Below are 18,173 nucleotides of genomic sequence, written 5' to 3' on the forward strand. Positions count from 1 at the left end.
AGCAGAGACACTGCCCAGGACCGCTGGGCACAGTTATGCAGGCTGTGCACTGCACAAGTCTAGGGAGCGCCAACAGCACTGACCACGACTAGAGCCATCCCTTCTAGAGTGAGCAGAACCCATTCTCTGACCTTTGACCCTCACCACCCCCTCCACCACCCAGAGGCCTGGACAAATATATGAGTCTTGAATCAAGATGAGGGCCCTGGGGGCCGGCCGGTGGCGCAGCAGTTAAATTCGTACGTTCCGCTTCTCAGCGGCCCAGGGTTCGCCGGTTTGGATCCTGGGTGCAGACATGGCACCGCTTGGCACGCCATGCTGTGGTAGGCATCCCACATATAAAGTAGAGGAAGATGGGCATGGATGTTAGCTCAGGGCCAGTCTTCCTCAGCAAAGAGAGGAGGACTGGCAGTAGTTAGCTCAGGGCTAATCTTCCTCAAAAAAAAAAAAAAAAAGATGAGGGCCCTGCTGCCTCCAGATGAGAGGTCAGAAGCAAAGTCCCCGAGCTCAGTGCAAGTTGCTCGGCCTCTCCCCGCCTCTGCCTGGATGTCAGCCAGGTCACTGCCAACATCCACCTGAGTCACAGCTCAGGGCAGGTGTGGCTGCCTGGTGACCCATCCGGACACCAGTTGCCGAGCTAATGAGCTTGGAACGTGAGCTGCAGCCCCACTCACTCCTCCTGCTACCCTGCAGTTGTCCCGCCCCGTGCTGTCCCCTGGGAGGGCCGCCAGGCCCAGCAAATAAAAATACAGGACGCTGGGCACAATTTGAACTTCAGATCAGCAAGGAATAATTTCTTTAGCATAAGTATGTCCCGTGCAACATTTGGGATATACTTATACTAAAAAGATGTTATTCATCATTGATCTGAAATTGAAATCTAAGAGGGTGTCCTGTGTTTTATTTGGAGACTCCTTCCCCAGAGTAGGCCAAGTCCCCTATGCCTACCCCGGATTCTCGGCATTCTCCGTGCCACCTGCCAAGCTCGCCTGGCCTCGGCAAATGGCTGGGCAGCACTGCCCTCTGGTGGATGGATCCCAGGAGGGTGGAAGCAGCTCGCTTCTGTGGCCCGGTTGATGGGCACAAAGCTGCCCCTTGAACTGTGAGCAGGGAGTGGGCTCTGCTTGGTGCCCACTCTAGTGGTCGGCCTGGAGCATCCCTGAGATGGTGCCCAGCGGCTCAGCGGCTCAGCCTGGACCAGGCTGCGAAGTTGCCTCCAGGTGTCCTGTGTTTAGGGGGTGGGGGCTGCGGCAGGAGCATCTCTCCCCCCAACTTCCGCCCCCATGAGCTTCATTCCCTTCCTCCCACTGCCCACCCCAGTGGATGAGTCCACCGGACGGGGTGAGAGCTGCTGCTCCCAGGGCCTCGGCCGGTCCCCCGGGGGCATAGGCTGTCTTCTCCTGTCCCCTCAGTGCACACAGTGGCTGCCAGTGTCGTGTGCCTGTGGCACACGGTCGGCTCCTTGGAGGCTGGGGGCAGCAGAGCCCCGCAACCAGCCACCACGGCTGTGGGCACACAGTGCTCTGTCGGCTCCTTGTGTCTAACACGTGGGAGGTAATCGTCCTCCCACCCCGCTTCCTTCTGTCTCGCTCTCTCTTCCCTCCTCCCTCCTTTGTTCTGCACTGATGCATCTGTGCCGTCCTCTGCCGGTCAGTGCTGGTCCCCCCAGCGCGGGCCTGCAGTGGAGCCTGTGGGGTTTCTCAGCACGTGGCCCCACGGCTCCTTCCTCCATAAAAACATAAGGAAGATGACGTTCTGTGACGGCGTTGGCATAAAGATGGATGTAACGTTCAACCCTAAAAGTTCACTTTTTCCCTTCTGATTTGAAAGAAAGCGAAAACACTTCCGAAGGCCCCTAAAAGTCTGTGTGCCCTGGGTCCTGAGCTACGGGCCTGGTGGACCATGGGCCTTTCACAGGCACGTGGGAGGGTCCTGGGGCGTCACACCAGCCGTGGCTGCACCCTTTCAGGTATGTGTGTGGTCAGACCGGTTGGGCAGCCTCTCTGTGCCCAGAGGCATCCTAGCCAGCAGAAGGGCTCTTCCCAGTTACCCTGGGGGTCCTGACCCACCGCACCCCTGGGCCCTGGGTTTTGTAAGACCAGCTCGGTGTCCAGGTAGACCCAGCAGGGCAGCAGCCGTGACGCTGTCCAGAGACAGGTGTCACTGGAAACTAGGGGCAGAGTGTGCCTGCAGGCCAAGGGGGTGAGGGCTCTGTGGCGAACCTGTTCCCCTCTGCCTGAGCCCCTGGGGGAGGGGGAGGGGGGTCCCCTGCCTGCCTCAGCCACAGAAACCCCTCTAGGGGCCAGCGTCCGGGAGAGGGCCCCACCTGCTTTGCTGGGGATGATGACCCTGCCATCTGAATAGAATAACCACCAAGGACAGTGGCTGTTTGTTGAGTCCCAGCCGCCCTGGTGCTCACTCTCAACACACCAGCTCCCTAGGGTTAGCCGGGCACACCCCAGAAAAGCGAGGAGCTGGAGTCATAGACGGGAGGGGGCGTGCGTGAGGGCCTGCAGGTGCCCAGCCCAGGGGTCCGTCCTGGTCGGGGCCTCCCAAGGGCACCCAGAGAGTCTGAACGCCATGCTGCACTGCCCAGACCCAGGTGAAGCCAGCCCGGGGCGCAGATCCTGGGCCCTGCGTCATCCCCACGTGTCCAGGAGAGCTCCGTCCCCGCCCTGTGGCAGGCCCAGGAGGAACAGAGGGTGGGTCTGTTTTCCTACCTTCTTCGTGTGTGGCACAAGCCCAGGCCGGCCCAGGGAAATGTGGCCTGGCTGGCAGACAAAACATAAAGAGGCTTGGCAGGCACCCAGCCTCCAGCCCATGGAGATGGCACTGTCCCAGGAGCCCGTCCTGCAGGCTGCAGGGCTCCGTCGGGGGCCCGGCCCGCATGCTGCGCCCTTGGGGGAGAGCCCGCCTTCAGAGAGCAGAGCCCTCACAGAGCAGCCTTGTGGGCGAGGCCTCAGCCACCAGGGGAGGATTTGTGGGTTCTGATCCATCCGTGGTTGTCCCGCGGAGGAAACTCAGGCCACCACCTTTAGGGAAAATCTCCCCTTCCCGCACCCGCCCAGCCCCAGCCCACGGGGCCCGCGGATGACGGGGCAAGCTCTGCCCTCTGAGTTTCTCTCGGTGGGATGTTCACCACGAGGCCAGGATGCCCACACCAGGGAGTTCACCCCATCACTCTGCCCGTTGGAAATTGGAGCGAGCTGGTCTCCCCCGGCAGGGGCTGGGCGACACCTTGTCCCGCAGTCCACGCGCACTTATAGTCCCTGTGTGTTTGCACGTGCACCTGCACACGTGCTCACCTCCCCTTTCATAGAACAGGACCACGGTGTCTGTTCTCCACCTTGCTCTGTCGCCGCCACAAAGTGCCTGGGGGTCTCCGGGGGTCAGGCCAGCCGGCACCAGCTGCATAGTGTGCCACCGTGCGGGGATCCAGCCAGCCCTCCCAGGGGGTGCCCCCATTTTCAATGGGGCAAATGATGGTGCCGTGGGCCCCCCGCTGGGGCAACTTCGCTGTGCTGAGAGCCCCCTTCCAAGGCCAGTTCCCCGGAGTGGCTCTGCTGGCTGTCCTCGAGTGCCGACGGCTCATGCGGAATGGTGCTGAGAGAGCCGTCCCAGATCAAAAGCCAGGACTCGAACCTGCACACCCACAACAGCCGAGGGGTGGACACAACCCAAGCGTCCATTGGCAGAGGAACGGGTGGACGAAAGGTGGCCCATCCACACAGTGGGTTATTACTCTGTTCTGACGCACGCTACAACGCAGGCGAGCCTGCAGGACATGGTGCTGAGTGCGACAGGCCAGACACAAAAGATCTAATCCTATAGGACTCCACCTACATGGGGGTCAAACCTGTAGAGACAGGAGGTGGGGTGCTGGCACCGGGGCTGGGGGAGGGGAGGGGGTGCGTGTTCAGTGGGGACACAGCTTCAGTCTGGGAAGATGAAAGTCCTGGAGATGATGGTGGGGACAGCTGCACGACAATGGGAACGAGCTTACTGCCACTGAACTGTGCAGTTAAAAGTGGCTAAGAAGACGGGGCCGGCCCCGTGGCCGAGTGGTTAAGTTCGCTTGCTCCACTGCAGGCGGCCCAGTGTTTCATCAGTTTGAATCCTGGGCGCGGACATCGCACTGCTCATCAAGCCACGCTGAGGCAGTGTCCCACGTGCCACAACTAGAAGGACCCACAACCAAGAATATACAACTATGTACTGGAGGGCTTTGGGGAGGAAAAGGGAAAAAAATAAAATCTAAAAGTGGCTAAGATGGTAAAATTTCTGTTACGTGTATTTTACTGCAATAAAAATAATAATTAGGTGCCGGCCCCGTGGCCTAGCGGTTAAGTTTGGCGCGCTCCACTTCAGCGGCCTGGGTTTGGTTCCCAGCTGTGGACCCATACCACTCGTTGGTGGCCAGCTGTGGAGGGGACCCACATATGAAATAGAGGAGGATTGGTGTGGATGTTAGCTCAGGGCGAATCTTCCTCAACAACAACAATAATAACAATTTAAAAGTGTGGTCAGGTGTTATCCCCAGCAGTGGGGCCGCCTTCCCCACCCCACCCCAGCCCAGTGAGCTCAGAACAGTCTGGGGCGGCTGTCCCCACCTGCAAGTCGGCTGGTTTGGGAGGTGGTCTTGCGAGGTCGTCTCACCTGCAGGCGTGTGGCGGTGCCCTGCCTGGCGCATCTGCATCTCCACGTTCCTCGTGGTTCTCTGACTCCTGTGAACGGGCTGTACCCCCTGCCTGGCTTCCTCGTCTAACACCGAGTCAGAGAGCGTCCAGCATGTCTTCACCTGTATCTGCACAGCCACGGTTTTTCATCCTTCAAGGATGTTGTCATTTAACAGAGGAAGCCCCACCCAGCAGCCAAGGACTGCTGGCCCCTGTGGGGCAGCCAGGAGCGGTGGGGAGGCCAGGCCGGGGGAGCAGGGCCCGGGCGTCACCAGCAGCCGCTCCTCCTCCCTCTCCTCCAGCAAGGCCCAGGGTTGCATCAGGAGAGAGAGACAGAGAGAAAGAGAGACAGAGAGAAGGAGAGACAGAGACAGGGAGAGACAGAGACAGGGAGAGACACAGAGAGAGACATACACACACAGAAAGAGACAGAGACAGACTGGGGGTCCTGCCCCGGCTCAGGCCTCTCCGCCAACCCCATTCCTGACTGATGCCTCCTCACTTTGGTTCCCCTGGACCTCCTTTAGGACTCAGCTCTGGAGCCCCCTCCTCCAGGAAGCCCTCCTGGGTTTCCCAGCTCAGGTGCCCCTCTTCTCTGTGCACATGTCTCTCTGCCTTCGCACCGGGCGTGTAATCCCCGGTTGTGTGTGTTTGGTAAGTCTGGGGCCGGGTAGTAAGCATGCTTCCATCCTGAGCGCCCACCAGTGGCTTCTTGATAACTGACTGACTGAATTCCAAGAGCAACAAGAAATTCCTGTCTGTTGCTCTGGGCAGACTACCTCCCTCCTGCCCTTGTTCAAGCTGATTCATCTCTCTACTGGTCCCTGGATCTGGGGGTCCTCGGCTCTCCAGGACACCCCCTCTTTGGGAAAGGTGAGCATGCTCGCCAGGGCCTTGGAGCCGCGAGGTGAGGTAGGAGCAGCTCGTCTTAACTGACCCCGTGCTGAGGGCAGCCCTGGACGGCGGGGCGGTGGGTGCTGGGACTCAGCGGCCTGGAGCCATCTGTCTCGAGATCGTGGCAGGCCAGCAAGCAGCAGCTGCACATTCTCCATGTCCCAGGAGCCCTGGGAGGGCCAGGGGAGACCCAGGCTGGCCACGTCCCTCAGGGGCACCCCCTTCCTCCCCCTCGTCCCCACGGCCATCTCCTCCCTCCTCCACGTCCACCTCCCCCAGGGGCGTGCTCCCTCCCTCTCCCCCACCCCCAATCCTCCCCTAGAGGGTGAAACCCAGACCTCTCAGCTTCCATCCCCTTTACAGTCTGGGCTCTGCTCACCCACCAAGTCACCTTGTCACCTGCCCCAAGCCCCCAACTCCCCATGTCACTGGACGCTCCCTCCCCATCTTCACACAGGCTGCTCCCCAGGCCTGTGGGCCCTTCCTGGCCTAGAAGACCCCTACCCATCCCTGAGGCCCAGCGTGATGTGCCTCCCTGGATGAGACCTTCCCCCACCTGCCTCGCCCCCAGGACTCCACCCATGGCACCCCCTCATTGCTTGACACCACAGCTGGACTAACGTGAGCTGTCTCTGCCGCATCGTGAGGGGTGGGCTTTGATTTTGGTTTTTAGGGCAGAGGTTTGGCTTCCTCATCTTTCCATCTCTAGCTCCTGAGTCAGGGTGAAGTCCTCAGTGAATACTGAATGAATGAATGAATGAATGAACATCTAACTTCTGATCCTTACCAGGGAACAAAGCGTCCCAGAGCTGCAGGGTGTGTGGAGTTCACAGAGCACGTGTCTGGCACACACACCTCCACCTGCCTTCTGGAGCCCAAGGCAGACATCACTAATGGCTCACACCACTTGGCTCTGGCCTCAAAACCCCTGTGAGCACAGCCCACCATGCAGACATCACCAGTCGATCAGCCAGCGCACGTGTTGAACCGGATTTCCCCCCACCCTCTAGCAAAACACGTGGGGGCCGAGGGAGGACCCGAGCTCCCAGAGAAGCAGCAACAGAGCTGCTCACCCCTCTCCACGGTCCCGTCCTTCCTCCCTTCGCACGTCCACTTGGCTGCTCTGTCCCCACGAGTCCAGCCTAGGGTTCCTGGGGTCCACAGCTGCCGTCTTCTCGCTGCCCATAAGCAGGTCAGTCTTTGAGTTGAATTCCTGTTTGCTTGACCTTAATCTGTGGGAATCCTGGCGATGGAAGTCAGGGTGAGGGGAGGGGTGGTCCCCGTGCTGCCGGGGAGCCAGGAGCCCCATGGAGCTGGAGTCACCGTGATCCCGACTGCCTGCAGTGGGCTGGATGATGGCCCCCAAAAGACGCGTCCACATCCGCACACCCAGAACCTGTGAGTGGAAACCTCATTTGGAAAAAGGGTCTTTGCAGATGTAATTAAGTTAAAGCTCTTGAGAGAAGGAGACCATCCTGGATTATCTGGGTGGGCTCTACGTCTAATGACCAGTGTCCTCATGAAAGACACACAAGGACAGACAGACAGACACAGGGAGCAGGCCATGGGTAGACAGAGGCAGAGAATGGAGTGACACTACCCCTAGCCCAGGGGCACCTGGAGACAGCAGAAACTGGGAGAGGCAGGAAGGACAGCCCCCCGCCCTCGAGCCGCCAGAGGGAGCACAGCTCTGCCGATACCGTCAGTTTGGACTTCTGGCCTCCAGAACTGGGGGAACAAATTCCTGTTGTGGTCAGCCACCTTTGGCGCTAATTTGTTGCGGTGGCCGCAGGACACTCACTCATGCCAATCTCTGTGCTGGTTCCAGAACACGGAAGATAAGACAAGCCAGCTGCCAGTCCCGGGGAGCTCAGAGTTCATGGGTATAAGAGGGAAGCAGACAGTGTGCACCAGCGTGGGGACAGGAGCGGATGGGCTGGGGACGCAGAAGCAGCAGCTGGCTCAGCCTGGGGTGTGCTGTAACCAGGGCTGGCTTCCTGTAGGAGGTGAGGTCTCACCTAAGACCCAAAGGCTGAATACCAGGGCGAGAAGTGGGAGAGGAGTATTTTAAGCAGAGGCACGGCACGTGTGTGGCCAGAAAAGAGAGGAGGCTGCTTTTGAGAAGCGACGAGTTCTCTGTGGCTGGAGTGTGGGGTCCAGCAGGGCCCCTGGAGAGACAGGGCAAGGGGCTAGTCCCGGGAACCTTCCAGCTCCTGCCAAGGAGTGTGGACTGGTCGTACTTTCCAGAAGCTGAGGGATTTTTTAGATGCCTTTTGGACTCCTCGTCACTTGCTCATCTTCCTCCCGGAACGTTCTCCTCATGGGAGAGTCTGCTCCATGCGCCAGTTCCAGGAGCACCCGTGACGGTGACCTCTTGCTGCAGAACAGAGCACCCAAAATTCGCAGCCAGAGACAACAGACAGCTGGGCGGTCTGGGATCCAGGCCGGCTCAGCTCTGCGGTCCTGGCTCGGGGTCTCTGCTGCCAAGACGTCCGCCGGGCCCCAGGTCCTTCGAAGCCCTCGTGGGGCTGGAGGATTCGCGTGCTGGCGAGGCGGTGCTGGCTGTTGGCGGGAGGCCTCGGTTCCAGGCCTTGCTGGCCTCTCCGCAGGGCTGCTTGAGCGGCCTCACCACGCGGTGGCCGGCTTCCGCCCGAGCCGGGGACCTGAGGGACAGCGAGGCGGGGCAGCCCGACCCGATAGCCCCACAGCGCCAGGCGGTGGGAGTCCCTGGGGGCCACCCGGAGGCCTGGCCAGCACACGTCCTCAAGGACGACTCGGGTCTACACAGAGAGGCTGCATGGGGATTAAACCACAGCAGGAGGCACTGAGGCTGGACCCAGCGCAGCACACTCTTAGAGTGGCACGAAACCTCGGAATGCTTCTCCCTAACAGATCCTCCCAGGGGCCCTAAAGCGCGGGACTATCCCTTCACGCCTTCCAGACGGCCAACCTGGGCCCCAGAGAGGATGAGCACCCCCAAAGTGACACAGGCCAGCATGGGAACCCATCCCTTTGGTTCCAGTGCTCAGCCTTTAGCCACTTGGCCGTTGGTCCTGTTACTGCCCGCAGTCACACGCCCCCAGCCTGACGGACGGGGGAGGCCCCGCTGATGGTCTTTATCCAGGTGGCGCGGTCACCTCCCTGTCTCCGTCTCCACCTCTCTCTCCAGCCCCATCTGGACCCCCTTGCCGCTCTTGCAGGAGCTTCTCAAGGGAGGAAGAGGTCTCTGTCCTGCAACAGCTTGGTCCAGGCCACAGTCCAGCCCACCTCGGGGGACCCTAGCCTCAGCAGCATCAACAGCTGCGGGGTCAGCGGCCCGGACTTTTAGCTGTCCTTGCGCCTTGGGCCATGGTGACCAAGATTTTCGGGGTCACGTGTTCCATCGGCCAGGACTGGGCTGGGTCCTGCTGTGCGTGTGTGTGAGTGTGTGTGCGTGTGTGTGTTTGCATGTGTGCATACACCCGGCCCTATGCTGAGGTGAGGAATCCAGCAGCGATCGGGGACTCGGACACAGGCTGACTTGGCCCTGGATGTAGGGAGCTCAGGATCTAGTAGGAAGCCCAGCACGGATGGGGGACATCTGTGGGGTCGGGGTCCCATGGGGAAGCCCGGCACGGATGGGGGACGTCGTGGGGTCGGGGTCCCATGGGGAAGCCCGGCACGGATGGGGGACGTCGTGGGGTCGGGGTCCCATGGGGAAGCCCCGCACGGATGGGGGATGTCGTGGGGTCGGGGTCCCATGCGGAAGCCCTGCATCGATGGGGGACGTCATGGGGGTCGGGGTCCAATGCAGAAGGCCAACATTGAGGGGGCCTGAGTGACCCATCCGATCAGGCGGACCTCTGTGAGAGGGTCATTGGAACTGGGACCCAACCAAATGGGTTGCTGTGGAGGGGAGGTGGAGCGGGTGGAATTCCTGGCAGAGGGAACAGCACTGGCAAAGGCCCTGAGGCAGGAAAGAGCAGATGCACTCTGGGGACTGAAAGCAGGATGGAATGAGGCGTGAGGGTAGGGTCGCCGAGGACTGTCTGCCACCGGGAGGGAGGGAAATAGGCAGGAGGCTAAACACCCCAGGACGGCCGCCCCCAGGTTCCCACAGTTAGTGCTGCTGCAGGCCGGCCCCACCCCATCAGTGGGCCCACGGGCTGGCTGCATTTCTCCTTCCACTGCCCCAGGGTGGGGGCTCTGCCTGGTACTGAACTCAAACACAGGTTCATTTACCTGCCGCAGAGTAGGGCCAATAAAGAAAAACCCCTGAACCACCAGGCCTGCGGCGAGGAAAGAGGTTCACTATTGTGGAAAGGCAGGCAGACAAGGAGAGGGGGCCAGAACTCAGACTCACGTCCTCGAAGGGAAAAAGGCTGGGGTTTTATCTGGGGTTTTGTGGGGGAGGCATGTGGCCATGCTGGTTGGCGCCTTCCCACCAGCCTGTGTTTGGCCTTGAAGACTGAATTTTTTCCTTTTTTTTTTTTGTGAGGAAGACTGGTCCTGAGCTAACATCTGTTGCCAATCCTCCTCTTGTTGCTTGAAGATTGTCGCTGAGCTAACATCTGTGCCCATCTTCCTCTGTTTTTTGTATGTGGGACGCCTCCAAAGCAAGCTTAACAAGCAGTGTGTAGGTCCACACCCAGGATCCGAACCCATGCACCCTGGGCCACCGAAGGGGAGCACGCAAACGTAACCACTGCGCCACCAGGCCAGCCCCTGAATCTTTTTTTCTGTTGACTGTCTGGATGTTTCTGGTTAGTTTTCATCTTCAGCCTGCGTTTGGCCTTGTGAGGCTGTCTCGACGTCTGGACCTTGGCTTCCTGGGAGCGACGGCTCCCTCATACACTCAGGAGGGACGGACAGAGCCAGTTAGTTCTAAGCAGCGGGTGAAGATGCTGAGTACGCACAGCAGCGGTCGGCAAAGCCTACCTCAGAGTTTTTGTTCCCTTCTTCCAGCCCAAGGAAGACTTTTTAACTTCTTTGTGCTTGTTTTCATGGGGAGTGTGTCGTCACCGAGAGGAGCCAGTTCAAAGCCTTTGGCCCAGAAACGTCACCTGCAGCGACCTGTCCTAAGTTAACAAGTAGGGAGCGGGCCCAGGGTTAGCAGCAGGTCACTCACCCAGCTTTGCTTAGGAGAGAGCGCTCACGGCCTCCTAACCGCCCATCAGGAGGTGACCAGCCACATGGAGTAGGGCCATCCCGGCAGCAGAATATTGTGTGACCCTTAAAACGGGGCTGCGGCCGGGGCTCACGAACTTTAATGTGGGCCCTTCCGAAGGAGAAGCACGTTCTCCAGGGCCCTGGAGGGCTGCCCAAGACCCCAGGGGATGCCCGGCCCTGCATCGACACCCCTCAAGAAGTCCAAGATGTTGAGGAAAAACAAAACTTTCCGATGCTAAAGCGAAGTTTGTTTTTATCATGATGGTTAGACAGTTTCTTCAACACATCAGAATGAAAACACGACCCATAAAATTTCCCTGAGAACTTGCAGATCCCCGAGAACAGGACTGAGGATCCCAGGTCTACCGAGAAAAGCAGATCAGAAAGCAGGGGCGTGACCTCATTGATGGAACTACGCACCTGGATGGGCACCTGCATACAGGTGCCTGTCGATGGGGCGCGAGTGACTGTGTGTGTTCACCAACAGTCATGCGCCGCTTAACGATGGGGACACGTTCTGTGAAATGTGCTGTTAGGCGATTTTGTCGTGTGCAAACACCAGAGTGCACTTACACAGACCTAGACGGTAGAGCCTGCCACACACCCAAGCTCCACGGTACTAATCTTATGGGACCCCTGTCCTACATGTGGTCTGTCGTTGACCGAAACGTCGTTATAGAGCTCACGTCTGTAATAAAAATTCTAAAATCTGGAAAGATACACACTTAGTTGCTATAGTGATAACATCTGTTGGGTACCGAAGTTACAGGTGACATTATTTATTTATTCTTGCTTACCTGAATGTTTTTAATTGAGATGAAAGTCATATAACATACAATTAACCATTTTAAACTGTATGATGCAGTGGCATCTAGTACATTCACAATGTTGTGCAACCAGCCCCTCTACCTAGTTCCAGAACATTTTCATCACCCAAAGGAAACTCCACACCCCGTAAGCAGGTGCTCCCCGTTCCCCCTCCCCCAGGCCCTGGCAACCACCCATCTCACTCCTGTCTCTACGGATTTGCCTGTTCTGGACATTTCATATCAGTGGAATCAGATGACGTGCGGCCTGTCGTGTCTGGCTTCCCTCACTCGGCCTCATGTCCTCGAGGCTCATCTGTGTTGTGGTAGGTGTCGGAACGCCACTCCTTTTCATGACTGAGTAATATTCCATTGTGTGGCCAGACAAACACCACAGACTGCAGGGCTCAGAGAACAGACATTTATTTCTTACAGGTCTGGAGGCTGGAAGTCCGAGACCAGGGTTGGCTCCTGGTGAGAGCTCTGTCTGGCTTTCCGACGGCCGCCTTCTTGCTGTGTTCTCACGTAGTGGGGAGAGGGGGAGGCACAGACAGACAGACAGACAGCGACAGAGAAACAAAAGAGACAGAGGGAGAGAGAACTCTGGTCTCTTCTCGTAAGGGCCCTACGCCCATCAGGGCCCCACCCTCACGACCTCATCTAACCCTGGACACCTCCCAAGGCCTCGCCCCCAACACCGTCACATGGGGCTTAGGGTCTCAGCATGGGAACTGGGGGCACCATGCAGCCCACAGTGAGGTTGCTGCCCACTTTTTACTTAGCAAATAGCAAGAGCGGGTACCATCAGCTAAAAAGGAAATGAACACAAGAGGATCTACACACCCCCCCCTTAAAAAATCCTGCAACGTGACCAAAATTTCGAAAAGACATGTGGAAGCTTGCCAGGCTGTCCCCATGTGACACCAAAATTATCACTGTGAAAACAGTTGCGGGCATTTATTCTTTGACCCATCCTTCTCACCACACTGCTTTCTTCCAAGTTACTGAGCATCCTCTCAGCAAGGAGGCCGCCCCTCCTGCCCCCCGCCCCGCCCCGCCCTCATCGGCGGCCAGCTCGCCCAGTGGTCAGGGAGGGGCTTCCCGAGAAATTCCAGGGAGCGGGCGCTGAGCCTGCTTCCTCCCTCGTGCCCCCCTTCTTAATTATAAAAGCAAGTTTTGATCATTTAGAAATGCAGAAATACACATGCCTGTTATTGTAAACTGAACACGAGCCCCTCTCCTTCCCCCAAGCCCGGCCCCCAAAGTACCCACTGTCACCAGCCTCTTTCTGAACATAAACATGCACACACGTATGCTAGTGTGTGTGCACACTCACATGCACACATGCTTTGTAATAATAAAAATGGTACCAGACCGGCCCCATGGCTGAGTAGTTAAGGCTCCATGTGCTCTGCTTCGGCAGCCCGGGTTCGTGGGTTTGGATCCCGGGCACAGACCTTCACCACGCGTCAGCCGTACTGTGGTGGCGTCCCACGTACAAAGTAGAGGAAGACTGGCACAGATGTTAGCTCGAGGATAATCTTCCTCAAGCAAAAAAACAAAAAAAGGAAGATTGGCAACGGATGTTAGCTCAGGGCAAATCTTCCTCACTAAAAAAAAAAAAGAAAAAAGGTACCATACTACATACTGCTGTGTAACTTGTTTTTGTCATTTCCTGGGTTGCATGGTGCTCCCTCATCCACCTGGAACCTATGAGTGTGACCTTAAGTGGAAATAGGGCTTTGCAGACATAATTAGGTAAGGATCTCGAGAGGAGGTCACTCTGGATGACCTGCTGGGCCCTAGGGCCAGTGACCGGCGCCCTTAGAAGAAGAGGGGAGACATGCAGGGGAGAGGCTGCACTGCTGTCCAGGGATCAGCAACGCTCACCCCTGCAGAGACACTGTCCCGTGCCTGGGGAGGTGGTCCCGGGCCCTGACACCCTAGGTGCCCCTCTCACCTCACCTGCACCTGGGGAGGTGGTCCCAGGGCTCTGAGAGCCTCTAGGCTTCCTTCCCCTGAGAAGCCCCCACCCGTGCTGAGAAAGTGGTCCTGGGCCCCTGAGAGCCCTGGATGCCCTTCTCCCCTGCACCCCTGGCCCCACCCCTGCTGGGGATGTGCCCTGGGTCCCCAGAAGCCCACGCAGGCCCCCTTGCTTGGACTCTCTCTCCTGGCCGGAGTGGCCTCTGAACTGCACATCCACCAGGCGGGCTGGCCGTGCACCTGTCTATGGCGGTTCTGGCGGCTCGGAGCTGAAGTTCAAAGTCCAAACCCCTCACTGGGTCCCCCCTCAGGACCCTGCTCCCTACCTCAGGCCTCCATCCCGACACTGCACACACCACAGCAATGCATGCTGTTCCACGTCTGCCTACTCTGTTCCTCTGCCTGGAACACCAGTCCTCCCCCGGCCCCACTCCCATCCTCTGGGCCTCAGTGCTGACACTGCCTTCCCAAGGCCTGGCCTGGGCCTGATGGCGTCCCCACGATGCACTGGGCTCCCCATTCTCCACACATTCCAGAACTGTCTGAATGGAACTGTGTGACCCCTGACCTCAGCCCAAAGGTCATCAGGGCCTGGGCAGTGGGATGGGCCACATCTGGAAGGGCAATCTGCCCGGGGGCCTAAGTCTCCATTTCTCCACTTTCCTGCAACATACTTGTGCCTGAGACTGAGGGACATCAGAACCCTGGAGTTTGAGGGGTGACACGTGGCTACTCAGAGAAAGACTACGTTTCCCAGCCTTCTTTGCAGCAAGTAAGGTCATATGACTAAGCTGTGGCCAATGGGATGTGAGCAGAAGCAGTGTGTATTTCCAGGTCCTGTCCTTAAGTGGAAAGGCATGCTCTTCACTTCCCCTTTGCCTTTCCTCCTTTGCCTTTCTGGAGTGTGGAGGTGATGGCCGGAGCTGGAGCAGCCACTTTGGACTGCAAGACAAAAGCCATGTCTTGAGGATGCCACACAACAAAGCAGAAGGAATTTTATCCCTGACAACGTGGGGTCTCAGTCCTTGGATGCTTATATTCAGAGTGTTACATGAAAGACAAATACACTGCTCTCCTGATTAAGCCAATTTTATTGGGGTCCCTTGGTGAAACATGTTTTATTTTCCCTGACTCCTGGGCTGTTTCCAACGTGGCCACTTGGTCTGTGTAATGTGTTGAAAAGTGTCCCCCAGATTCATATTCCCCGGAACTTCAGAATGTGGCCTATCTGGAAGTAGGGTCTTTGAAGGCCATGTGAAGACACGAAGACAAAGAGGAGACACACGGGTGGACAGCCATCAGATGACAACGGAGGCAGAGACTGGAGCCACGTGGCCACAAGTCAAGGAACACCAACGACTGCTGGCACCCCCGGAAGCTGGGAGAAGCAAGGAAGGCTTCTCCCTCCAGCTTTCGGAGTGATGGTGGCCCTGCAGACACCTTGATTTCGGACTTTTAGCCTCCAGAACTGTGGGAGAACAAATTCCCTGTGTTCTAGGGCACTTGGTCTGCGATATTTTGTTACGCAGCCCTAGGAAACCAACAGAGTTCACCGCATGGAAAATTACAGGTTAAAGATTCCTCTCTTTGGGCCACGGCCCCGGGAAATGAATAACAGCTGCTGGCTGAACTGTCTGGGTCACGTGTAGATGCTCACGGCGGGACCTGCTCAATGGGACCGACTAGAATGAAGCTGCTGCTGCGGCCTGCACCTCCCAGCCCGCCATCACTGCCCCCTGCACCCATCATGGCTCTGCGCGTGGTGACACCCAACATCACAGATGGGGCGCAATGTAATGGACTTGGTAATCCTGCTGCAGAGGCAACCGCCGCCTCCCAGACAGGACTCTTCATTTGTCTCGCAGTGTGGGGGAGGGGGGGGCGGTCACTGCATGGGGCGTGGACCCCTGGCTCCAGGCTAACTGACTCCATCAGACCTCGACCCCCCTCAGGGCTACGGGTTGTGCCTCCGCACCTCCCCACCCACTCGTCACGGTGCTGCCGCTGCAGCCAAGCAGACCGGCCGCACCATCGCGGCCCGAGACCAAGGGGGGTCATGTTCTCGGCTTCCTCTGCAGTCTGACAATGGTGCTTTTTTCATTGCCAAAATCACCCAACAGGGGCTGGTGCTCAAGGTGTCGCGGCCCGCAGAACCTGGCGTTGCTGAGCTTTGCAATGGCCTTCTCCCAAGTTCGCTCAAGAAAATTTCTGACTTCACCTCTGTCCCCTCCTCCTGGCCCACACTGCTTAGTCAGGCAGCTCGGTCACTGCACGTGGCTCTCCCCGGCGAGGAGCACCTCCGCTTGGCCACCTCCTTGGTAATGACCAGGATGAGAGGGGGGAGGGGGGCTGTCGAGGTCCTTTGTGGATATTCAGGACTCTACCCTGACCCTCGTGAGCAAGACGCCGTTTCTTTCTCCTAAGGGTGCCCTTTGGCCAGCCAGTGTGGTCCAAGAGGGGGCCAGGAGATGCAAACTGAACTCTGGTCAGCTACCTGGACTCTCCCGTGGGACCGACATGGCCTAGCTCCCAGGATGACAAACACTGGGTTGAGGACATTGGGCACCCAAGGGTGGGCCATGTGGTTCAAAGTGTGGGGTGTAGTGGGTCTCGGCAAGTTTTATAAAAATGCCCATGTCCCTTTTGCACTTGACCTGTACCAGTTGGGGTCCCATCAGGAGACAGAAGCCACACAGCGATCTGAATGGGGACGTTCACTACAAGAATTATGGATGACAACAGAGTAGCCGAATTATACAAGAATTATGGCCGTGCGGAGCAGACACAGGAGTCCCCTCCAGGGCGGAGCTGGAGTCCCCTGCCCCCGGATGAGAACTTGCTGGGAGGGTGCCACTGTGGCTCATGGGACAGCAGAGAAGTCCCTGTGGTGCCAGCAGAACTGGGGAAGTCTGACCTCTGGAACTTGCTGGAAAACCCCCTTCCAGGAGGCTGGGGAAGTGGCTCACAGGGCAGAGCCTCCCTGGAGACTCAGCCGCAAAACCACAGATGTGCTGGAACCACTGGGATCTGTGTGCAAAACACTCGACAAACAAAACCCCAAAACGAAACCACTACTTTGACCCATAGCCTTGTGCCAAAATTTTAATTTCACTCAAATTGAATCGTTGACCTAAATGTAAAAAGCTAATACTATAAAACTTCCAGAAGAAAACACGCAAGAAGATCTTTGTGACCCTGGTTAGGAAAAGGTTCCTTAGAAATGATACATATGAACTGCACAAACCATGAAAGAAAAGAACGGACACACCGGACCTCATCAACATGAAGACCTTGCGCCCTGTGGAAGACACTTAAGAAAACGAAAAGACAAGCCACAGCCTGGGAGGACATATTTGCAAATCACATATTTCTGAATGTACTGGTTTCCATAAGACATAAAGGACTTCCAAAACTCAGTAACAGGGAAACAATACAATACAAAAAAAAAATGGGCAAAAAATTTGAATAGACACTTTGCCAAGGATGATAATACGGGTGGCAACTAAGCACATGAAGAAAGTGTTCACCATCATTAGTCGTGGGGGATATGCGATGACAACCACAGAGAGACACCACTGCACACCCCGTAGAACGGCTAGAATGTAAAAACTGACAATACCGAGTGCTGGAAAGGATGTGGAGCAACCGGAAGTCCCAGCCCCCGCGGTGGACAGCGTCTTCGCAGTGACACCTCCCCGGCCACGCATCCGAGCAGTCCCCCCTCCTTCTGCACCGAGTAAACGGAAAACTCACCTTCACACAGAAACCTGGACGCAAAAGTTTGTGGCACTCTGTTCCCAGTCACCCCAAGCCTGAAACAGCACAACTGTCCTCCAGCGGGGGGCCGGCTGAGCACGCGGGGCATCTGCGCGGGAGTAGCGCTCGCGGCGGGAAGCGGGCACCGAGTTTCCACGTGCTCTGCCGGGGCGCAGGCCACCCCCGAAGGCTGTCCCCTTTTTATTCCATTTCTGCGACCCTCAGACGAGCCAGAGCTTGTCAGAGCCCGGGCTGGGGGACGCTGGAGGAGGGGGCCCGACGTCTTCGGGGTGGGTGCTGTTCTGTGGCCTGGAAGCGGAGGGGCCCGCCGCTGCGTCTGCAAACGCGCCAGAGTCACGGGTCAGGAAGGCGCAAGGTGCTGGGCTCCCGAGAGAGACGCCGCCGCTCCAGGCCAGGTGGTCGGCGCGGGACTCCCGCTCGCGGCCTCGCCCCGATAGGGCCCCATCCCTGGGCTCGTTGCCCCTCCCGTCTCCCCCCGCGCGGGGCCTCTGCAGGCTGCCCGGCTCGCCCGCCGCCTCCCTGCGCGGGGGCGCCCGCGACAGCCCCGCGCGTGGCAGCCCCGGGCCCTCAAGGGTGCGGGCAGGGGCGCAAGTGGCCCGGGCCTCGGCGCCCTCCCTCTTCGCATCGGCGCGGGGGCGCGCAGGGGGAGAGCGGAGAGGGGACGGGGCCACGGGCGCCCCCCAGCCCCGCGGCCCTCCCTCCGCGCCCCCGGCCCCCACCTCCCTCTCTCCCTCCCTCCCTCCCGCGCGCCCCGCCGCGTCCCCTCCCCGTGCAGCCGCGCACCGCCCTCTCCCCGGCCGGCCCGCCCCTCCCTCCCCCGCGCGCCCCGCGGCGTCCCCTCCCGGTGCAGCCGCGTGCCCCCGCCCCGGCCGGCCCGCCCCTCCGTCCC

Source organism: Equus asinus, chromosome 10 (genome assembly GCF_041296235.1).
Source record: "Equus asinus isolate D_3611 breed Donkey chromosome 10, EquAss-T2T_v2, whole genome shotgun sequence".
Classification (NCBI taxonomy): Eukaryota; Metazoa; Chordata; class Mammalia; order Perissodactyla; family Equidae; genus Equus; species Equus asinus.